This window comes from Rosa chinensis, chromosome 5 (genome assembly GCF_002994745.2).
Source record: "Rosa chinensis cultivar Old Blush chromosome 5, RchiOBHm-V2, whole genome shotgun sequence".
In the NCBI taxonomy this organism is placed as follows: Eukaryota; Viridiplantae; Streptophyta; class Magnoliopsida; order Rosales; family Rosaceae; genus Rosa; species Rosa chinensis.
Window position 1 is genome coordinate 34,214,910 of NC_037092.1, and position 25,003 is coordinate 34,239,912.

A 25,003-nucleotide genomic window follows, 5' to 3' on the forward strand; every position below is an offset into this window, starting at 1 on the left:
TCCCTATATATAAAAGGTGGTATCTGTGGACTCAGTTCCTAATTAGACTGTCGTCATGGGTATTATACATTTTCTCCTTGGACTTTCTATAATGCTGATAACGCGTATACCTCATATTCCACTTGGTGAAGAAGATAAAAGGAAACAGCATGATACTAGGTGCTGTGAACTATTACATTAGTTGCTATGACTTTATAAGTTTGTATGCATTATTTGTTTCAACTTTATTACCAACTATGCTTTTGGTAAAGCATCTACAATCTCAGCAAAATGAACAGTTGTATAAACTTTAACATCCATGGTTATGCCAGTCAATCAGCAGAGTCAAGGATTTGCTTCTTAATTAACACATTTTTGTAACCCAGATTTTAAGTACAGTTGATTTTAAGAATGAGGAAGATATGACCCCTCGGCTTTGGAATTCGACTGCCTTCAAATCCGTTCCTTGTGCGGGGAAAGAGCTCCGATTACTTACGGGATGGAGCAACTAGTGCAGCATTAAGGCTGGGCATGGGAGCAGCTTTTTCATGCACCGAGCAAAACCACTGCGAACATTAAGGTCAAAATAGTTAAGAGCAGTGGAATCAACTGATCAGGGAGCTTATACAAGAATTCGAAGGTAGAGATTTAAGTGCGTCAAACCAATGATGTTGTATAGAAATGAATAAATGCATTGAGAAACAGAGGTAATTGGCTAACCATAGAGTTTATAAAAGCAGTTGAGGGGGGAATTTACTAACTAAACCGTACCAGAAGAGAATTGGATGATTACCATTGCATATGATCATATAAATTTGGAAACGATTTGAATGCTCTTGATGTGAGCAATCTCAAGTCAATATGTTGTCTGGGGCTACCCCGTTTATGCCAGCATTGTACGTTGTCACAATAATGTGCTTTCATGTGTTACTTACAGAACAAACCGATGCTCCAGGTTTGTATTATAAATCAGCTGGACATGACAGTGTTGTATACTGTTGCAGCTCACAAGGTGACAGTGTAAAAGGGTAAAAGGCGATAGGAGAAAAACTGAAGACAATTGCTTTCCAAAAGAATCATATTGTTTGCTTCAACTTTTTAAACTGTACATATATGACTGGTGATTACATTGGACCGAATATGTCAAATGAACCTTTGGCTTCTTTCCGTCTAGCATTTCTGAGATGTTATGATACTTTTTTCCCACTCAAATACACCAAATCTATCTATATCCTGTGTTGATGAAACCTGAAATTCTGATGATTGTTTTCCAAGCAGATTTGAAAATATAACTAAAAGTGATTCACAAGCATGGAGTTCCTCCATCTTCTGGGAATCAGTGACTTCCAACATCGGATCCTTCCATGGCTGGTCAAATGACCCGCAGAGATTGTATGACCAGACCATTAGTTTTTATTAATGGTATCAAGAGGCACATAAAACACACTTTACAAGACACCAAAATTGTTGGAAAGTAGAGCAAAATTAGCTTGAGTATAGCTGTTAACATTTAACACATTCACTCTGAATCATCACATTGATTCTATGTTATTAGGCATTAATAGGGCTAGAATAGTTTTCCTTTTTGTATCCTAGAATCAAGCTGTATTCTTGTATATATGTTATACTGATCAATAGAGCAAAATATCTCCTGCAAATAAGTCTTTGTTGTTTTACATGGTATCAGAGCAGGACTCACGATCCTGACTCTTCTCTAGCCTTCCCAGGAACAAATTCACAAAAATCACAATCACCATGGCTGGTGATACAGTCCCATCAACACCACCCAATCCCAGCAAGTCCAATAATTCAACATCTGATATCTCAAATCCATTCTTCACTCACCATTCAGATCATCCTGGATTGGTCTTAGTCTCCAAACCATTGAATGGAGACAACTACACAGGTTGAAAGAGGGCTATGACATTGGCTCTTAATTCTAAAAACAAGCTCGGCTTTGTGAATGGTTCAATCAAAGCTCCATCACCCGAAGCTGATCCAGAAGGATATGCAACTTGGTCAAGATGCAATGACATGGACCATTCATGGATGGTTAACACAGTCAGTTCTGAAATTGTTGACAGTATCATCTACTATCCTACAGCTCATGAGGTATGGGAAGATCTAAGTGAGTGTTTTTCACAAGGCAATGCACCTTGCATATTTGAAATTCAGCGAGACATCGCTTCACTCAGGCAGGAACAACAATCAGTTTCAGCATACTACACGAAATTGAAAAGTTTATGGGATGAATTGGCAACCTATTCAGAAGCATCACAAGAAGCCCAGGCAGATCAACAAAAGCTTATGCAGTTCTTGATGGGATTAAATGAGACTTATAGTGCAACCCGCGGTCAAATCCTCTTGATGAATCCCCTTCCAAGTGTCAGACAAGCATATGCTGTCGTTGCACAAGAAGAAAAGCAACGTTTCATTGCAGCAGCGGAGTCCGGTTCAAGCGCCGCTGCCATGGCAGTTGGAAGTGGCGGCCTGCCGAACCAGATCGGCATCAGAGGCGGTCGTGGTGACCGACTGAATTTTCAGACCGGTCGGGATGCAGAACGCGGCTTCACCCCACATTTTGGTTCAGGTCGAGGAAGGGGAAGGCTGCACTGTACCTATTGTGGTGATCCAGGACATTGGGTCTGTTGACACCCAAATTTCTACGAGTTCAAATTTAATAATTGACACGTGAAGAAGGTGAGTCATCAACCTCGTAACCTAGTTGGGTCTTCAAGCAAGCCCATTTCATGCCAAAAGGAAACCTTCTAGTTAGCAAGAGATACAACAAGCCCAAATTCTCAAACAAAGAACGTGCCTCTTCAAAGCAGCCAACACGCTTAATTACCACGCAATACACGTAGGGCCAAGCTACGTTTGGGGCTTATACGGTGGGATGTGGTGTGGATGGTAACGGATCCTGTGAGGCCCATTGTTACGATAAGACCCATCGATAATTTTGGACTTGGGAACCAAAATTCATGCTTGATGGACCAAAATCTTAACATGGGCTAGTAGAGAGATGAAAGCAAGCCCAAAAAAGACTTAGAGCCCACTAGAGTCACTCCCCTACCCAAAGTCCATTACACCAGAATCTGAAGCCCAAAAATTCGTTGGAGTCGTCTTCCCCAAATCAGGAACGCTGTTCCATCAAGTTGTTGCTGGGATTACTACTCCACCCTTTTCTGGTAAGAACTCCAAGTCTATGCAAAAGCTTCCCAGCTCTCTTCCTCCGAAATCCTGCCTCAATTTCCAATAATTCTTAGATTTCTGTGATCACAGTTAACAATAGCACAAATTAGGGGATTATGATCTCTTAAAGATCACAGCAGCACGAAATCTGGGATCCCCATCACCGTCCTATACCTGTGCCACTGGTCTTTACCCACATAGCCAAAGCAAGCTCTCACTCTTCTGGCTTCATGGGGAAAACAAACGCTGAAAGTTTTAGGATGATCCCACCAAAACTGAGAATACCCTTTCAAAGCCTCTGGTTCTTGGCACAAACCCTTCTCATCTATCACCGCTATAAAAGGCGAGTTCATTGCCGTAGGAAAAGAGACGACAACAACCCAGAAACATCAAGCAAGAGATCAAGCTCTATCTCTGAACCTCTAGCCATCGATTACTCCCAATCAACCTTAACCCAAAACCCAGAATTCATGCCATTGCTGGAACTCTCTCTCTGCTAAACTCCCAGGCATCTAGCTCCCACATCATATCCACCTATAAACTCTGTTGTTCTCGTGAAAATAACTTCAATCGATGCTGTTATCGTTCCAGTCGTTGCTATGACCATCCAGCTAGTCACAACAAAATCGTTCCTGGGTCAAGCCTTCGATCGATTTTGGGCCTGGTCTTCGCTCTATCAAGAGGGCTATTGTTGCTGGAAAACCAAAACACAAAAGAGCCCTCACATTTTTGGCGACTTCACTGGGGACTAGGCTGTGAGTCTAGCTGGTGTCTTCTTCCTCACAGCAACATATCTCAAGCTACAATATTCTAACAGCAGTAGATGTCAATCTATCCCTCAGGCTTTGTTCATGGGATCAAGAACCATTGCCGGTAACGATTTTGCAAGCACACACCTCCTAGTCATTGCAAACATCAATGCACTACACATTCTAACCCAATTCTTTACCAGATCACCCTTGTCAAGCTTGCCTGCAACATGGAAAAGTCTCAGTCTTTATTTGCTATCACCCACAATACTTTTTTTTTACATTCTAGAGATCATTTACCTTTTACAGCTTCTCATCACTACAAACACATTTGCTTTTTAAAGGCTTAAGTCAGCTCAACATACTTATTCTTAAGTCATCCTCCTCTGCGAAAGTAATTGGAAGCCTAGAATAAAAGAGCATATATTCAAGCATCATGCAAACTTGGGGGCTTTGCTTAATGAATTTCAAAAACATGCTATGCACAACTTCCTCAAATTCACAGCAGTGCTCCATGCTGCAAGCAAAATATAAAAAAAAAATTTCATGCTCTGTTCCATGACAAGATGATAGTTTGCTTCTATCCATCCATGATTTTGATGTCACAACATTGCCAATACACAATCAAGCATAAAGCAAAGTAGTCAAGCTTAATCGGAAAACATTTTTTGTTTTCTTCACTTTTGAAAAATCCATATTCAGTTTCTTGCTCTCTTACCTCTTATGAACCTTTGGTATACATCAGAAAAATATATTAGTACAAGAGTGGTTTATTTTCTCCAAAGAGCCAAGATTTGGGTGTTAAAAAAAAAAAAATTACATCTTTTCATGTTCCTCTCATGGAACTAGGCTGTGACTCATGCAAACTCCATCTTCCAATTGCAACCTCCCTATCAAATTCACAAGGTTCAGAAGCTGTGACTTTGATTAAGAAGCAAAACTTCTATTTAAACTATACACAAAAGACAAGCAGAGTCCTCTTGGTGTCAATGGGAGAGAATATCCAATCATGCTAAGATGCCATGCTAAACCGCCATTCATGTCAATATGCCTGGGCTGGATAGTTGCTGCTGTAACTTGTATCAACTAATGAAGTTGACATTTCATCTTCAATGGAATACCGATCCAATCTGAGGCAAGACCATGAACCAGTTACAAAGGAGATTCTAAAAAACTGGAAAAGGCACTCATGATGCAGTTAAAATATATATGTGTGTGTATATATATATATATATATATATATATTTGACAAATAATTATTCAAGTATGCCCCAAACCTTCAGATGCTATAGTTACTCAAGCAAACATGCACACTCCTAAGATCAATCTTCAAGCCATCGTTGTTACAACACAAGCAGGTTGCATGCATTTTTTGTAATCAAGCACTCAACACCATTAGCTTCATTAGGTAAAGATATTCTCTGTACAAAAACCAAAGTGCACTAAACCAAATTCCAAAATTTTCATCATTAGGAACTATTTACCCTCTCTTGTTATGTAGTCAGCATTAACATAAAAGCTCCTCAATAATCATGCTGACGTAGCTATCCCCATTTTTATCTATCCATGCTTATCTTTTCTTCCTATGAGCATCAAAGATCCACATGCTAGACATCCTGATAACCACTACTGAGATCTTGCCAACCTTAGTATTAGAATCTTTTATTATTATGCATATGTTAATAGAAGGCTACACATCGCGCACAGACCAAAACAAGCACAGCAACAAACCAACATGCAAGGAAAATATATCGTCCTAAACTAGGTCCTCATTCCATACAAATTCACTTTCTAAAGCCATACCCTTAACTAGGCATTACTTCACCAATGAGTTAGAACTAAGTTTCATCTTTATCGTCACTATTTTCCTAAATCAACTACAAGCTCATAATTAGAAGTATCCTTTTCGAGCAAGCTAACAAGCAAAGCCTCGTGCCATTGTTAAAGATGGTTGTGTTCCATTTAAATCAGTAGTCATGCTTTAGAATATTTAAAAGAGCCCTCATTACCAAATCACATATCCAAGGCTGAAGATTCTCAAATTCTCCAAGCAAACAATCATATCATTCTCATGCCAATTCGAATGACTTGATAATGACAAAGCAAGCAAGATTCTTTTGGCGGGATTAATACGAATCGAAGAAAGCTAGCATCTGCACTGTACATTCTTACCTGGGGGCTGAGCTGCTGGAATTTACTGGCGGAATGGAGCTTTGTTTTCCAGTTTTCAATTATTGATGCTCCTATAAAAGAAAACCAAAAGAAGTGTGTCATGATCATTCAATCAACAACTTAGTTGCTATAAAAACATTGTGATCGAGATGTGAAATTGAAGGTACTTCTTCAAAGTGAAGCCAAGCCAAGTTAGTTAAGATCCATGCCGAAGATTGGATCAAACTTCAAAAGAATCATAAGGGTATACAAAGAATATTCAATCATGCCAAAGCCAAGCAAAGAAAGGGGTCATCGATAGACAAAAAAAAAAGAGTTACCAAGAGCTAATCAAACTCCTGAGTCATCGATCTATTCATGCTCTTTCCTAAGAAATACTGTCTCAAGTCATGCCTATGCCAAATATCAAGCTAGCTTACAGAAATATGAGCTGCTGTGAACTTTCTTTAAACCCAAAACTATAGTCAAACACACAAATCTTAGTAAACCTACTCTAACACCTGATCTCCTAGCCATGTTATTGCACCACCGTGCATTCTTTCAAACTAGTAGGTTTCATAGCCAAAATTTGAGCTGCTGTTAACATTCCCTTAGCTACTGCTAGTAATTCAGTACTATACATAACACCAAGATTTTCCATTAAGCCTAAAACCATGTAGTAAGAGCTAGTCAATCTACACATGCTCTTTTAGGAGAATCCCTCTCTCAAGCCATGTCTCTACCAAATATGAAACCAGCTTATAGAGTTATAGTGGAATAATCATGTATATAATAAGCAATGAAGCCAAGCAACATGGAAAGCAACAGCTATCAAATTTCAAGACTGTATTGCCCATATCACAGCATGCTTTTTCTAACCACCAATTGAGTGCTACAACTACCCTTCTCATTTTTGAAGAACCTAAACCAATTTGAACTTATTCCTAAGCCTCCATATTTCAAAATAGCATCTCAAATCTTATGCAAAGACACTTGGGGGCTGAGTAATTAAGACCTTGCTCATGGTTACTATAGTTACTGCTGTGATTAAGGTTGTTACATGATGTTTTCTATCTCTTTCATTGCCAAAGTGAAGCTGCTATCAGCAAATGCTCCATATTCAGATCAAGGCATGGCAATCTCATCCAAAAAGAGAAAATTCTGATAGGAAAAAGAATATTTGAAGAAGTCACAGTAAATGCAGGCCTCATTACTCCAAAATACCTTCAAGCCTCACTTCTATACCACAGTGATCAAGGTCCTCATTGGCCAAGCGAAGCTGAAGTTTACAAATGCAATCAAGATATTCAAAAAAAAAAACAATCAAAGACAATACATGCATATATAAATTCAGGAATCGTCACATTCTATGATTTCAATATCAGGCTCATACCTACTCTTAACTCAAATTCATGCCAATTTCATGCTAATTCCAAGCTTTTGCTCATCCACCCCAAACTTTTGATCCTCATATTCATGCATCAAGCTGATCCCATCTGAAAGCCAAAAAAAAAAAAAAAAATTGGGATTGATTTGATCTCATTTGTATAGAAGGATTCAAATCAAATAAATTCCTTTATGAAAACTCATGCCTATTACATTTTCAAGCATAGTTATCACAAGCTCAATCAAAATAAACCCAAGCCAAGCAATGAGGACTTATTCCACAACGAAAAAACTAATCAAGCAAGTCTAAACCATCATGCCAAAGAAATCTGAACCAAACATCAAGCAACTCAAGCAAAACCTAAAGAAATTTAAGCACTCCAAACTGCTTAAGTGCTTTAACAAAGAGAAAAGTAAAAAAAAAAATTCACTGCCGGAACCAAGCCAAGACTACATACATTCCCTATTCATGATCAAGTTGTTGCTAAACCATGCAAGTCACCACTCACCACCATGCTAAAATGAGCTCAGAAAAACAAGGCATCATATCCAAGCGATTCAAATATTCCAAGCTATTTCGTTGCCTTAACAACATGCAAAAACAAAAGAGAGAGGAGATCCATTATGTTGCCGTTAATAACAAAGCATTCAATGATTCTAGGCATTGCAACATGCTCGATAAGATGCTATAAATTCCATGAAGCATTTTCATGTGTAATAAATCCTCTAAAATATCAAGCCACAAGCTCTGCCATCAACAAGTAGCAGACCCATTTTACTGCTGGGAATAAAGCCAACGTTCAAATACATACGTCAGAAACTGAAGCTTTAGCATGCTAATCCAATTTAACTATAGAAGAAAGTCAATCAAATTCAGGGAAATTGAGCAAGCAAAGTATTCAATCAAATTCAAGATTCAAGCTTCCATATGCTATTGATTTCAGACAATCAAGTATATCTATTATCAAAACCAAACACTGCATCATCTTCCCTTCAGTATTCCAATCCACCTCCTTTACTAAATTCTATCCATTATTAAAATCAAACATCTAGTGTCCTTCCCCTTCATTTTTGAAGAAAACAAACACTTCTAACCATTTTTCAGTACACGTTGTCTTTATGTCCTCTAAGCCAAAACAACTCACCATCATAATCAACCAAGCATACACACAAGTTATTAAAACTTGTACTAAAGCAATTCCAGCAGAAGTTCATATAGTAGCTGTAATTCCTACTAGATCCTAGTTCAACAAGTCCAAACCATGCTAAGCCATCAATTAGTCGACGAGTAATCAATGGACATGAGAGTATAGCCGGAATGTGCTGGCTATATCAAATAAAGACCTAAGCTTGAATCTCTGTTACATAGCTCAATCAAAAATCACAACCTAGAGAGCAAACATGACAGCTCTTATGCATATCTATGGTATTGTGTCACTGCCGTGCTACATGCAAAATATTGGTTTTGCTGGGAGTAAGGTATACTGGGGGCTTGGTGAAAGATGATTCTTGAGCACAATCACTGCTGTATGATTCATCATTACCACTACATGCTAAGTAATCCTTGCAAAGCACTACCAAGCTATAAAAGACCACTTCTCTGCTCATTCATGGTATTAGGACTTAAAAAAAGAGAGTCAAAGTTCCTATCATGTTTGAATTATTAAAGTTACATTTACACAATGCCAAGCTCATGCTCATCACAGGCTCATGCCAAGCACATGCTCACGTCAATGCTCATGTCAATGCTCATGCCAAGCACATGCTCGTGTCAATGCTCATACCAAGCTCATGCTCATGCCAAACTCATGCTCATGCTAAGCTCATGCTCAAGCCAAGCAGATCCACAACCAAGAGGAATACGCCAAACCCTTAAACAAGTTCATGCTAGGCAAAAAAAAATTAAAAAAAATAAATCCAAGCAAGCATGATACTATGCATACAAGCATCAAACATACATGCAAAGCCAAGCCAAGCTCCTCCCTAAGGTCGTGCATCTCTCACAGAACAAATGAGAACCATGCCAAGCGATTATGCCCATTCTTTTCAATATCAAATCGCTCTCAATTGATCACTCAAAATACTTAAGGTAGCCACAAGCTCAAGCTACCAAGGCACATGCCCAAGCAAAGCTACTACATGCGTAAATAACTCTAATCAAGCAAAACACACAAAAAAAAAATACTCCAAGCAAATAACCGAAATCATGGAAAAAGGTTTGTCTCAATCCAACCTTGCTTTCTTTGACCTCTATTTTGTCACACATGCATTATTTTACCTGAGAACTTGTTTCATTATAACTCATCTTACTCACGAATTTATTCATTCACGCTATTGAATAATCATGGCTTTTTAAAACACACTTCATTTCTCTTTCTTTCTCACGAGTATTACTCCTGCTGCTATTCCCAGCAGCAAATCATCTCCTCATCTTTCAATTATCAAGACATACGTTTCCTTCTATTCTTTTCATCACTCTTATTTCATTTCTCACACAATGTTGCATGCATTTTATCACCATTCTTAACACAAAAGTCATGCTTCCTGCATTATATGATACACATAACTGACACAGACTTATATGTTACAATTCATTTAGTTTTACTTCTGTTAATTATTTGATCACATTATTCCCTTACTTCGTTCCATGACTTAGGAAATAAGCGCAACACTTTGACTCTTCAGCTATAGTAACCAAGCATTGATTTCAAATCACTAAGCATCTCATTCCTTTGAAATACTCATTTGTTATTTAGCAAACATAATTATGCATACCACAGCCACCTGATGCCTATATGCATTAAACTAATACGCACACGACACATGCCTTATTAATTTCAGCACATTAACCTATTTCACTATCGAATCTCCATGTCATTACTCATTTAACTACTCTGCCAAAAGCACATCAATTTGATGAACATGCATGAAAGTATTTTCAACACATGGCAGCAAGCTAATAAAAGGCTTAGGGCTCCAATTCAAAAGCATATCATCACGCCAATGCAAAGAAAAAAAAAAAAGGGAGGCCAAGCCATTGAATCACAACACTCTATTCACAAGCAATCAAGTTGAACCAGTTAACTATTACATGGCAAGCAAGAAACTGAGCAAAATTAAAACCTTAAAACCAACATGGTCAATCCAAGCTAACAGGTGCAATTTACATGATGAACTAAACTATATGATACCAAGCTACATCATGTTCCATTGCAATCACAGCGGTAAAAACCCCACGCATAATGCCAAAAAAAAAAAGAATCCAAGCTACCTCACGCTCAACCAATCCATAATCACACGCTAAGCAGGGGACTAAGCTAAAATTGAAACTATTGAATCCACATAGCCTAGCCAAGCTAATAGAAGCAACTCACACGATGAACCAAATAGACTAACAACAAGCTCCATCATGTTTAATTGCAATTACAACAATAAAAAGAAAATTCCACTCATAACACAGAGAAGAAATAGTCCAAGCCACTCATGCCGAATCAATCCATTATCACGCATCAAGCAAAAAAATAAGCAAAAAAAAAAAAAAAAAAATTAAGGCCATTGAGCCCGAGCTGAGAAGACACAGTTTACATAGCCAATAATACCCTGTTGTATTAATCCCATCGCTGTCATGACAGTAAAAAAAAAAAAAAAAAATCGGGATGCATTACGAATGAGAGGAAATATCTACAGGATGGGTACCTTCCAAAATACATGGTAGCAAATCAATGCCGTAGTAAAATTGATCATAGCTCCAGCAGGTCAGTCACAGCAACAAACCAGTATGTCTAAGGCGACAAGCAATTACAGCGGTAGAATTGATAACGCCAGAACAAAGCACGCGATATGCAACGGATTAATCACGGAGGCTACAATATGGGCAAATACCGAATCAAGAAAAAGAAAGAGAGAAGTAAAGGACACAGATAATAGAGGACGGAGATTATTGCACCAAGCAAAAGAGGATACAGTTGGCCAAGCTTACCAAGCGCATAAGAAATCGCAAATCGGCTCTGCAATGGGCCCGACGCACTCGATCGATCTGTTCTGTGAGAGAGTAAGGGAATGGGAATGGAGCCTCTCAAGCCAAAGAAATTTGAAAGGAGATGAGCCTTCTTTCCTTAGATTGAGGGTCTGACTCTTGAGAAGAAAGGTGTCTTGTGCAAATCAAAATATGGAAGAAAAAGAAGAGAAAAAAAAAAAAATACTATACACGCCAATGCCGTTTTCCTAGAAGGAAAGTAACTGAAAAGTAGGACTTCTCTCTTCTAACTAGGAGTTCGATGATGATGAGAATCTGTTGTCACGTGAGAAGCTTGATAAGCCATAGCTCGTATCAGTAAGATACGCAAGCTAATGCAAAAAAAAAAAACAAAAATGTTATATATAATCACGCAATAAGTCTCCGGATTTTTGATTATGTAGCCCGAGACAGGGTCACACGACCTACATAATCAAGGGGGCTAATGTTGACACCCAAATTTCCACGAGTTCAAATTTAATAATTGACATGTGAAGAAGGTGAGTCATCAACCTCGTAACCTAGTTGGGTCTTCAAGCAAGCCCATTTCATGCCAAAAGGAAACCTTCTAGTTAGCAATAGATACAACAAGCCCAAATTCTCAAACAAAGAACGTGCCTCTTCAAAGCAGCCGACACGCTTAATTACCACGCAATACACGTAGGGCCAAGCTACGTTTGGGGCTTATACGGTGGGATGTGGTGTGGATGGTAACGGATCCTGTGAGGCCCATTGTTACGATAAGACCCATCGATAATTTTGGACTTGGGAACCAAAATTCATGCTTGATGGACCAAAATCTTAACATGGGCTAGTAGAGAGATGAAAGCAAGCCCAAAAAAGACTTAGAGCCCACTAGAGTCACTCCCCTACCCAAAGTCCATTACACCAGAATCTGAAGCCCAAAAATTCGTTGGAGTCGTCTTCCCCAAATCAGGAACGCTGTTCCATCAAGTTGTTGCTGGGATTACTACTCCACCCTTTTCTGGTAAGAACTCCAAGTCTATGCAAAAGCTTCCCAGCTCTCTTCCTCCGAAATCCTGCCTCAATTTCCAATAATTCTTAGATTTCTGTGATCACAGTTAACAATAGCACAAATTAGGGGATTATGATCTCTTAAAGATCACAGCAGCACGAAATCTGGGATCCCCATCACCGTCCTATACCTGTGCCACTGGTCTTTACCCACATAGCCAAAGCAAGCTCTCACTCTTCTGGCTTCATGGGGAAAACAAACGCTGAAAGTTTTAGGATGATCCCACCAAAACTGAGAATACCCTTTCAAAGCCTCTGGTTCTTGGCACAAACCCTTCTCATCTATCACCGCTATAAAAGGCGAGTTCATTGCCGTAGGAAAAGAGACGACAACAACCCAGAAACATCAAGCAAGAGATCAAGCTCTATCTCTGAACCTCTAGCCATCGATTACTCCCAATCAACCTTAACCCAAAACCCAGAATTCATGCCATTGCTGGAACTCTCTCTCTGCTAAACTCCCAGGCATCTAGCTCCCACATCATATCCACCTATAAGCTCTGTTGTTCTCGTGAAAATAACTTCAATCGATGCTGTTATCGTTCCAGTCGTTGCTATGACCATCCAGCTAGTCACAACAAAATCGTTCCTGGGTCAAGCCTTCGATCGATTTTGGGCCTGGTCTTCGCTCTATCAAGAGGCTATTGCTGCTGGAAAACCAAAACACAAAAGAGCCCTCACAGGGTCCAAACATGCTTTCACTTGATTGGTTTTCCTCCTAGTCAACCCAAAGCAAAGCAAGGATCAAGAAATTTCCCTAAGAAGCACACTGCTTCACCAGTTGCGCCCTCTCCTTCTGCTAACCAGGTTAGTGCGACAGGCATCGTAGAAGAGGAGAATGGATCAGCAATTACTTTATCTGAGGCCCAATTCAAGCAGTTTTTAGCTACTCTCCAACAAGCCTAAAAGCCCAATCCAAATACTGACTCGAGTTCCAAAGAAAATGCAGTAATGCAGCCAGGTTTGTCTAGAGTTGCTTCCCGCAATTGGATTATTGATAGCAGGGCGACAGATCATATTACTTCGTGCTCTAAATTGTTGAATAAAAATACGCCTTACAGCCTGTTTTGCTCCCTAGAGGAGAAAAAGTGCATATTGAAGCCACAGGTTCTTTGCCTCTGAGTACGCATATTATCTACATGATGTACTGTTTGTGCCAAAGTTTAAAGTTGATTTAATGTCGGTTAGCCGTTTGACAAGAGGTCTGAATTGTCCAGTGACATTCTATCCTTATTGGTGTGTTTTGCAGTATCTGGCTACGAAGAAGACGATTGGTTTGGGTAAAGAATGTGATGGGCTATACTATTTGGTGGCACTAGCGACGGCGCAAACCAAACCTTCCAGTACCAGCCCTTCCAGATAATCTTGTAACCTTGCCATTTCCTCTACCAATCTTTGGCATAATCGCTTGGGTCATGTTTCTTCTCCATGTTTAAGTCACATAGCAAAGCATTTTCTGCATTTTTCCATTCTACCAATTAATAATTACCATGTATGTCCCTTGGCTAAACAGAGTCGATTACCATTTAGTTCTAGTTCTATTTCTTCTACAAGACCATTTGAAATGATTCATTGTGATATTTGGGGTTGTTATCGACATCCTTCTCTTTCTGGTGCCTTTTATTTTCTTACTATTGTGGATGATTTCACCCGATTTACTTGGGTTTTCTTAATGAGGCACAAAGATGAAACACAACCACTTTTGAAGCTTTTTTTTGCTCACATTCTCACTTAATTTGACTCTCGCATTAAAACTTTCTGAAGTGACAATGGTAGTGAATTTATTTCACTTCGCTCTTTCTTTCATGATAATGGCGTTGGCTTCCAACATTCTTGTGTTTACACGCCTCAACAAAATGGGGTTGTGGAGCGCAAGCATCGCCATATTATCTAGGTGGCTCGTGCCTTCAAATTTCAGGCTCATCTTCCTCCACAATTTTGGGGGGAGTGTGTTCTCACAGCCGTCCATATAATCAATCGGTTGCCCCACTACTAGAAAAACATGATTTAAGGACACTGAAACCGTGTCCTTAAATACATACAAGGACTCTTTAACTAATGAATACTAATCTTTTGATTGGATATCAACCATGAGTAAATATTTAGTATTTGAGATAAACTACACTAACACACTAGTTATTTACATCACCTGCAATTCCCCAAAAAACAAAATTCATGCAAGCTAGGTGAGTTCCTGTAGAAAAGAAAAAGAAACAAGCAACTTTCTATCATTGCCAATTTTTTTATAACATCATTCAAGCATGAGGCATATAAGTAATCTAATTAAAATTGAAATAACAAATAGAGGAAGATCCATAAGGCTTTAATGAATACACTAGTACACACTAAGAAGAAGAAGTGAAGAAAAATATTTACCTGTTCCCCCACCTAGCATGCAGCTCTAGAATTATGCTCTCTTCATGAGTTATCTACCCCTTCTTAAGGTCTGGCCTCAGATAATTCACCCACCTCAGTCTGCATTTCGTTACATGAGTTGGCTACCAATAGATGAATTTTTGCAATAAAGAATCAAAAGAAAGCTACAGACCTGCAATGCTCGTGTGGATCTCCTAATAAGTATCCAATGCCTGCAGAAAATTTGATTAATACCACCTAAATTACAACAGTTAGTTTAGCAAATAAAAATGCAAGCATTAATTGATTCAAAATAAAATGAAAATAAATTGCAACGATTGACTTATGGCAACAGAGACAATGAGAGATCCTGCAAGTATGAAGAGGTGTCTTCTTCCCATTTTCAAAGAGCAGTTGTCACTCCAAATACCACCGCAGGGTTGAACCTTAAGAAAACAATAAATTTAACAAATTAAGATAGAAGAGGTACAAGTACAATTGATAAATATCAATAGCAACATCAAAATAGACCCAAGTCCAGATAAAAAGAACACAAGACATTAGTATGCAGTGCGGACATTAACAATTGTATGAATGACAATCACAGCATATAGATGAATAACTAGAACCCTAAAGTCATCACGTTATGCAGTAAATCCACTGATATTAACACAAAAGAGGTGGTGGATTACAGCAGAGGCTACATAATCTCTCCTTATTCTTTTTATACATCCACAAGTTCTAGCATTGCATTAGCAAACCAATAGGAAGAAAAGAGAAACAAAAGAAGTCATTATAAACCAGACTACATATAACCAAAATAAAGCAAGATCCTCTATCAATACAATATTCACTGTGCCACTCAACCAATCCTATCTAATTTTTCTGAAGCAGATTGCAGTTTCTATAATTTCAAGTAAAATTGAATTCAGAAAAACGAGAGTTCATGAAGTCAAATTCTCAAACTCAAATCGTTGCTCACCAATTACTCAATTGCAAACCCTAAAATCACTTCAAATCCAAACCGACCTACAAATTGAGTACAGAACTTTCTAATTCAAGCCTTCAATTCAGAAAACAATGTTTATATGAGATAGAACTTGCTAACCTTTTCAGTCAAAATAATGTCACTTCCTAGCTTTAGACATGTCTCAGAATTTCCAGCCCTCTCCTTCCCTTGCAAGAAGATTGAACTGGAACCTCCCATCACCTTGCAATCATATAATACAGTCAGAAAGACAATCTCAAAAACAAAGATTTAACAAATATATTCAACTCTGAACCTACTAACAAAAACACTAATATCATTCTGCAAAGCTAATCTAAAAGCACTAATTTATATCAGTCTGCAAGGTAAGAAATGCATGATCTCATTGCCATATGCCAATCATTTGGCAGCTGAAGTCAAGCTTCTAATCAGATTTGACAACTACAATTTGTCTCACAGTCAAAGCACTGAAATGTCAATAGATATATTTATTACAACATGGGTATTACACTAAAAAAAAAGAACTAGACTAAAAAGCAACCTAGTAAGCATTCGCATCTAATCAAAACCAGCAGTACACAAAACTGAGCTCATTGACCTTATTACTAACCATTGAGATAGTATTACTAACCATATTTAGAATTGAACAGCTTAGAGTTTCAATAATTTATTTCTTCGCAATAATTTTTTACCATCAGATCAAAGGAAAACTAAAAGGTAGAAATGTACCTTAACCACTTCCCGATGAATTGCTTTACTATTCCTTCTTCATTTTGAGCATTAAACATCTTAATGGCACTGCATCATGGAGAGCTCAGTAAGAACCACAACACCTGAAGCTCCATTGATATTGGACTTTGACCCTGGTAGAGCTAGTAGCCCCTCTTCCATGGATTCTCTGTGCATCAGAAGGAGATGAGTAAGAAGAGTGGGAGTGCAATATTGTTTCATAACGAGAAAAACAAGGATGTGGATAGCAGAGTAGAGTAGCATGCACGTACTGTGGTCAAGACCTTTTTAATTAGTTATGAATAGTCAGAAACTGAAAACTCACATGGTTAATTAGGCATAAGCAATTCACTAAAATTGGAGTAACAGAAATCAGTGCAAAGATTACTATAGGGAGTACAACTAAAATTGATAAGGTGAAAGTAACTATAAGCAATCAGAGAAGCACTTCCACAATATTCTACTTCATGCAAGCAGTTGATAGGAAAGAGGAGAACTTGATGCATATTCCTCATCTGTAACTTGATCTGAGCTAGTTGCAGAACCAAATGGAAGTTCTTTTCACCATGTAGTTCCTATTTGATCTGAACTATGTAATGTCAAGATAGAGAACGAAAGAAATTTTGAGTTTTACTGAAGACTTATTGCCTTGGTATTATCATTTTGTCTCTCTTCTCCTCCCTTTCTTCTCTACTTCTCCAGGTTTTCTCAAACTACAGCAGCTATTAACACACTCTGTTTTCTCCATTTATTCTATTTCTTAAAACTTCTATGTTACTAATCCCGCCATAACCATATGATACCTGTTGCTTTGTTGTACATAATACAATCATGTGTGAAAGAAGATCCAAATTAGCTAGCATGTGATTAAATATAGTATTATTTCTTTCCAGCCAAATAACCCATACAAAGGACAAGTCGCAAACTGAAAGAGAAGAACTCCAAGAAAGGTCCCTACCACTCTAAACACATCAATCAACAAACCCAAATTTTCCTAATGAAATTACAAATTTCAATAACTATCAGCTTATCTCCTTGTGAGGATAAACAACTGTAAATCCTCCTTTGAGTCGTATCAAAAGTACAAACAGGTAAAGTTTATACTTTTATTAGTTGACAGTCTTCCAAATCCAATCAGTTACTTATCCTTCAAGAATGTGGCAATACTTATACATCCAAAGCCATTGTTGTGCTAGAACTAGAAAGTTTATTAAGATTATCTAAGAAAATATGAAATTCATCATTGTAGATAATATCCATATCATACTATGAACCTGTTTGTTTAGAGACTAGATCTATAGTCTCCATATAAGGCTATTTACTTACCCTCCAGTAGTCACGGTAGAAGGGTGTGCCCAGTGACATCATTCCTCTTGACGGAATCAAAATTCAAAACTCATCCTGGTAATATTACTGGTAGATCTGCACAATTACTAGTATTGTTAAATGGGTGTTCTATTTTTTGAAGACCCAGTCCGATACCAACAACAAACGACTGATTAGGATCATGAGTATCAACCACTAAAAAGATAAACAACTAGCAATCAAATAACAACTACTAAACAACTGTCTACGGTCCTGTTCTTTAATTTATGATGAAATCAATCAAAAGTAACTCAAACAGACAACTAGCAAAGCAAACTCTCTCACTCCTAGTTTTCACTTTGCCCAAGTTTTCACATCGCTAGCAAACTGAATCCTAAAGTATTATGCCTATTATGAGTATCGAACACTAAAAACATAAGATTCAAATCACAACCACTACCTGGTCAGAAATTTTAATAATCACAAAAGTCATACATCGTTTTAGTTCCAAATCAAGAAACTCAACATTATCAATTGAATACACAGAAGCAAAGTAGTACATTGACCATAGATAGAATCACCAACATCTATTGATACTCTTTTCAACACCTATTACTATTACCACCAACTTAAAGCATTCTTGTATGATTCAAGCTGAAGACTTGGTAAAACCTAAATCAATATGAGATATTATATGCAGAAGGTGCAGAAGGTCCATTTTCTTTTAGAACATAATGCCAGCTAATTATCCACTTCATGATCTATACATGACATGAAGGAGATAATGTCTACATAAAATTAACTACAGACCTTGCTAACTTGTCAGGAACTAAGGAACCACAATAATCTTTTGACGACAAAGCATCAATGTTTTACTAATTGAAATCACAAAATCATGCCTGAAACCACAAATTCAAATGAACATATTGCAACACCCTTTTTCTTCAAGTATAATCATGATTATAGTAATATTATCAAGAACCTACTAGAGAAAGTAAAAAAGTTCAAGCTTATAAGACAAACAGCAAAAACATCACTTAGCAGTACTACTTTCATGATATTGTTTTCAATTGCTCGTAAACAAAATGCAGATATATTCAGAACCCACTTAGTGCCTAAAAATCCGACACTATCCTTTGGGACTCTCAGATTCCCAACAACTGGCAAATAGAACGCATTCTCACAATTAATAATAAAGAGAGTTGAATTGAACTGAAACAGTTGGACTCATACCTCAACACCAAGCAAGGGATTTTACGCACAACCCACATACGACGACGACATAAAATCACCAACACCACTGCTTACAACAGCTGGAAGTCACCGAGTAACGGAACATTCAACCCAACAATAGAAAAACAGAAAGAAAAAACAAAACAAAACAAAATTGGGATCGATTAAGCCCCAATTTCGATGGTGTAACCTCACCTTGTACTGAAATTCTTCCCAGAATCCGTCAACCCAGAGTATCTCTCACACCAAGTAACCTCACTCCGAGTTTAACCCACTCAAATAGTAGCCGCCTCCTCCACCGAGTCGAAACAGATCGAATCTGTTTTCAACTCTAGATTCTTTTTTTTTTTTTTTCTATTACAACTAAACACTGGAAATATAGTGAATGGAACATCTTTTCTCTAATTGGGTAGGGTTTCAATTGAAGAGGGAAGTTGAAAATGCGGAAGGGGGGAAGTGAAATTTGGAGAGGGAAGTGAAATTTTGGGGAGGGAGCTGAAAACGCGAAGTACTATACGTGGTGCCGCGTTTCTTTATTTCAATTAGATTTAAGTTTTGGAGCCCAATATATATTAGGACACAATATAAATGGTTTCAGGTGTCCTTAAAAACTGTCCACCCACTAAAAAAAATTTCAATTTCACGTTGTGTGTCCTTAAAAACCTTCAAGGACACTACATAAATTATGTGTTCTTGTTGGATGTCCTTGTATGTGTTTTTTCTAGTAGTGCCCTCACGCATCCTTTCTTCCAAAACTCCTTTTGAGCTTGTTTACTCAAAACCACCTTCTTTTTCTCACCTTCGGGTTTTTGGTTGCTTAGCTTATGCCACTAATGTGCACCCCTCTCATAAATTTGACACCCGAGCAATTCCTTCCATTTTCATTGGTTACCCAGTGGGACAAAAAGCCTTCAAACTCTTTAACTTATCTACGACAAAAAATTTTACTAGTCGAGATGTTATATTTCATGAAGATGTGCAAATTATGTCTCTTATTATGCTCTCTTCCTCTATAACCGGAAACTGACAAAATTAAGTGCCAAGGTTATTCAACTTCCTGCTACATGAGAACATCACAAACTACTCTCTTTTGGCCATTAGTTGTGGTATGAACTAATCTCATTAAATTAAGAGATACCATAAGAAATCAAACCAAAACCACGGAAATCTAGAAAACAAAAAACTAACAAAGACAAAGCAAGAACAAAACCATATAGAAAACAAACCTCATTTTTGTCTTTGTTTCTTGTCTCTTGGTTTTAATTCGAGACACCACATAGAACACATGGTCAGACTTTATATACTAAAATGAAAAACTTGGATGGGTTCCATATCTAAACAAAGCTTTTTTTTTTTAGAATGGAGCCAGTAGGCGAAAATATATTTATCGAAAGCCAGAATAAGCCATTACATACCCTTCCGCTGCCATAAACAGACAAGAAGATAGTGGTAGTACCCACAACGGTACATAGAAACATAGACCCACTCATTGTACAATTAATACGTAGACATAGCTGGAATCCCCCTTTGGTACTACGCCGGAGGCGCTAGAAGGATCTGGCCCACCCAACCTAACTCATAACCAATAAACCTAGTTGCCTAGAGACCTCAATTGGTGTACAACTAGATCCACTGAGAATTAAGTCGACAAGACCAGCCCAAATGCAACAACTAGATGCACAACAGTGCCTAGACTGTCCCTGGAAACGGAACCTTATTGTAAATAGACAAACTAAAAAACAGAGGGATGGGATGAGAGCAAAATCATAGCCCATCAAATTACTGTCCCAAGAGGCTCCAAAAAATAGGCCCACCCAATGCCCAAGGGCCGAGATTGGCCCAGACCAACTTTCATCTCCAAACGCATGCGGCAAGCATAGCAGCCCTTAGCCGCCACTGAACCCACGCCCGCTCTTGCAAGATTCCCACTGATGCGAAACTGGCACGGCCCCGCCAGCGTTCCAAGATTCCGCCGCCGAAGTCGAAACCGCCACGACACCAAGACCCAAGGCTCCACGATCCAACGCCGCCCCAAAATCGAATCTGTCTCGACCCAGCGCCCTCAATCTGCAACGCCGTTGATCTGCAGACGAGATCCACCATACTGCACCGCATGCACCCCAGAGATTTCCATCGATCCAGAGCCGACAACCACCTGCAAAACATTCGAGCAAACACCCACACCAGAGCCTCTAGAACGCTAGCATCGAGTCCAGTCGGCAGCAGATCACGCGTCATTGGTGAGACCAACGTGCCCGCCCGAATGCCATAGCTACCGCCGGATGAGAGTACGCACTCAGTTGAAGCTGCCGCCGACCTTTCTAGGTTTTCCCTGAGAGAGGAGCCCTAGTTGCTATATTCAGCTAAACAAAGCTTTTTTGGTTTCAATCATAGTTGATTTATTATAAAAAAAAATTCCATTTCTATTTAAAAAAATAATAATAATAAAACATATAGAGAACAAATATAAAAAAAAATTGGATAACTGTCCATTTCATATATACATCTAAATATTACGATTCATTTCCACGCATAGGATAAAGCCATGTATAACGAGAGTATTCATATGTGAAAACAACATAATATTTGAAGCCAGTTACAAACCAGGTAGGTGACATCCATACATCATTATGAATTATAGAAAATAGAGAAGAGGTGGAAATATTTTTGGAAGGAAAAGGTAATTGATGGAACTTGCTAAGTGCACAATTATTACAAAAGGAATTAAAAGAAAGTGTACGTGGAGCCAAGAGTAGATCCTAAACGAGCTAAAAAGGAAGAGGAGGGATGACCTAAGCGATTGTGCCAAACAGATGAGTGAACATAGGAGAGTGCATGGGGGACTGTGGACTCAGAAGACTAGCTAAGCAGATAGAGACCATCTTTGCATGGGCCCTGAAATAACAAATGACCAGTACGTAAACAATATATTTGATAGAAATCTAGAGCAAATAGGAAGAAAACAAGATTGTCCTTGGTGAAACGAGCAACAGAGAGAAGATTTTTACAAATTGAAGGAATGCGAAAGACATTTTGTAAAGAAAAATTGGAAGAATCTAATGACAAGGGGAGGTTACCAGTATGGGAAACGAGCATTGAGTCCCCATTACCCATATATAAATTATGAGGCCCACCATAAGATTATGGATTGTTGACAGGCATAGCTGTCATGTGATGGGTTGCACCAGTTTCCGGGCACCAATTTGGATCAGCAGCATAGTGAACTCTAGCAAAAAAGGGAGCAGTACTTGGGCCGGAAAACCTATGTGAGCATCGAGAAGAAGAGGAAGCCCAGGTAGGAGAAGAGAACAATCTAGGCACGTTGTGGTGGTGCTGCATCGTGTACGGAGGTTGTACGACGGATTACAACGGATTGTGATAGATTGCGGCGGTTGCGGGATTTAGAGTTTAGGAGAAAAGAAATGATGCTGTTGAGAGAGAGGATGACACCTAAACTACTGATAGTATGTTGATCTAGCAATGGTGGGAGTTGTGGCGCAATGGAATTTTGGAAAAGAAAGAGGCAGGAATATTGGAAAAGGAAGAAGGGGAAGGAACAGGTAAGGATCCTAGGCTGATACCATGTTCAATATGATTTTCATTGATCTGTATGTTGACAATTGTAAAATTATATAGCTAAGATTTGCTCTACTATTACAAGACGTATGTTACCGAAAGAATTCAATACTATACATACAAATATTCAAAACTAATCTACAGTTACATAATCAGTTTTGATTGTGGAGAGGAAATCAATGTAGGAGAGTGATTTTCTCTAACAGTTTGTTCTCATGTTCTATATAAAGACAAGGAATGAGCAGTTGCATCTGTTCATTCAAATTCAAAACTTGAATCAACAGTTGTAGCTGTTGTAGAAACTGATAATGATAATTATCAGAACTAGTCGATCCAAACATAATCAAACAGAATGCAAAAAGAAATTTCGATTTAAGTCACCAGACCTCAAGGCCCAAGGTTCGTCTTTGAAATATATATATATATATATATATATATATATATTTACAATAGAGCCTTGCCTCCACCCAATGGTCCTTGCCTCTCTCTTTGTCCATTTATCATGTGTTCCAAGGAACACTTATAAGACATGTTGCTTAAAACATTTCTTAGATGTGGAAGAGACTCTCACATGCTCTAACAAAAGTAGAGTATGAGCTTTTCATTGTGGTTTTATAAACACAAGTCTGTTTTCAGGTGTCGAATACTCGATCATTTTCTCCTTATTACCAATCACATGAACAATCTAAAAAGTTGATGATTGTAGCTCCCCATTTAGGAGGCGAAAACCCCCTAAAGCCCTTTTGAAATTACTCCTTGATAGGGCTTCCACTAGTGGAGGACCACTTTCCAACGCTTGAATCACCTCCAAATCAAAATCCATCTCAATCAAATTATGCCAATTTTCAGTATTCACAGAAACCTCTGATGCGGGAACATATTCAGTCATCCACACATCTTCACTAGTCTGTCTTTCCACATTAACTTCCTGTCTGATTTTCTAGTCTACCACAAGTAACCATCAGAGAACTAGTGCTTGCATTCAGGTCTCCATCATGAGCAGGCTCATCGATACCGGCAATTTTCACTTCTAGCTGGGATGTCCAGTGGTATTTCTCTAACAGACCCTGTAGCCTCATGCTCCATGTTAGAACTTGAAACATGGACACTCATCTCTTCAACCTCTCTTTCTCTCTTTTCCTCATCTACTTGTGTGATTTCATCTAGCTTCTTTGTCATCTCTCATCAAGTCATCCTTTCCCTCAACTGTTACATCCTGTTTCATTTGGTGGTGATCAGATGTAGCAGATCCTCTAGCGAGTGGCTGGCGATGCTTCTCGAGCTTGTCAATCATGAGGGCCCATTGAACAAAAAAACGATGGTGGTTAGAGATCTATCAATTGGAGTTGGGGCACAAAAGTGGGAACTAAGGGTGACTGAAAGATTGGAATTGAATGATTCATGTCATATTGTGGTTCAAAGGAAGAAAACTCTGGTTAACCATGGATTGAAAGTGTGGGTATATGAGTTGGTTGGTAAATGTATGAGTTTGGTTGAGGAAAGGGAATTGAGGTGGGAATGTGTAGTCATTGATAACCATTGTAGTTGGTCCTTGATGTCTATGATAGAGGTTCAGATAGATAAGTGAAAATAGAACCCAAAAAGCTGGTTTTTCTTACTAGGTGATATTCGTCTTAGGATTCCAGTAGTATAAGTGCCCTATAGTACCATCAATCACCCCTTCCATGATGGTGGGAGGGAGGGATCATCTGGAGAAAGCCACACCTCACCGGTATTGGATTGAGGGATCTGATACCAATTGTTAGGATCCTCAGGATCCAAGCTATGAAATGACATGGTTGCAAAATTAAAGAAAGGAACAACACAAAGAAAACTAAGTAAAGTATTGATTCAATATTATTCAATGACCTATTACAAGTGCCTATCGGCTATTTAAGTTGAAAAAGTATCTAGAAGTCTCTCAATAACCCAAATAGACCCATATACAATAATGATAGTCCACAAAATATAAAACTATAAGCCCATAATATATAGAATATTCTATCATTAATGATCCTAAGAAATAGTTTCCAAGTGCAATTTGTAGGGATAAAGCAAATAACCACGTAAAAAAGTGTTACACAGGAATATACGTCCTAAACCGTAACAGCATCAGTAGTGGAGACCCAAATTTGGGTCCAAAACTAAAATTTGAGTCTAAAACCAAAGGAATTAGGTTGTAGTGGGTCGGAAAAAAAACGAACTCAAATTTGCCTGAGACCCATTTGTTGGATCAGATTTGGTCCAAGGAAGAACCTAAATAATAAGTTTGGACTAAAAAAAACAAAGTGAACCCCATACCAATTTATA

General features: G+C 38.4%; 1 long non-coding RNA gene across 4 annotated transcripts; it reads right to left on the bottom strand.

Moving 5' to 3' along the window:
* Nucleotides 1-4,643: 4,643 nt before the first annotated feature.
* LOC112167234 lies at nt 4,644-19,651 on the bottom strand. Of its 4 annotated transcripts, XR_005799172.1 has the most exons (11): nt 19,313-19,651; nt 19,118-19,197; nt 17,906-18,001; nt 16,580-16,748; nt 15,971-16,072; nt 15,056-15,308; nt 14,884-14,982; nt 7,465-7,567; nt 7,296-7,350; nt 6,093-6,163; nt 4,644-5,050 (listed from the first exon to the last, which is right to left on the bottom strand). It is a non-coding gene; the product is annotated as an uncharacterized LOC112167234 (long non-coding RNA). The 4 variants fall into 4 exon arrangements; XR_005799171.1 differs by lacking the exon at nt 7,296-7,350 and having other exon boundaries at nt 4,645-5,050; nt 7,469-7,567; XR_005799173.1 differs by lacking the exon at nt 7,296-7,350 and having other exon boundaries at nt 4,645-5,050.
* Between the last annotated feature and the right edge of the window lie 5,352 nt (nt 19,652-25,003).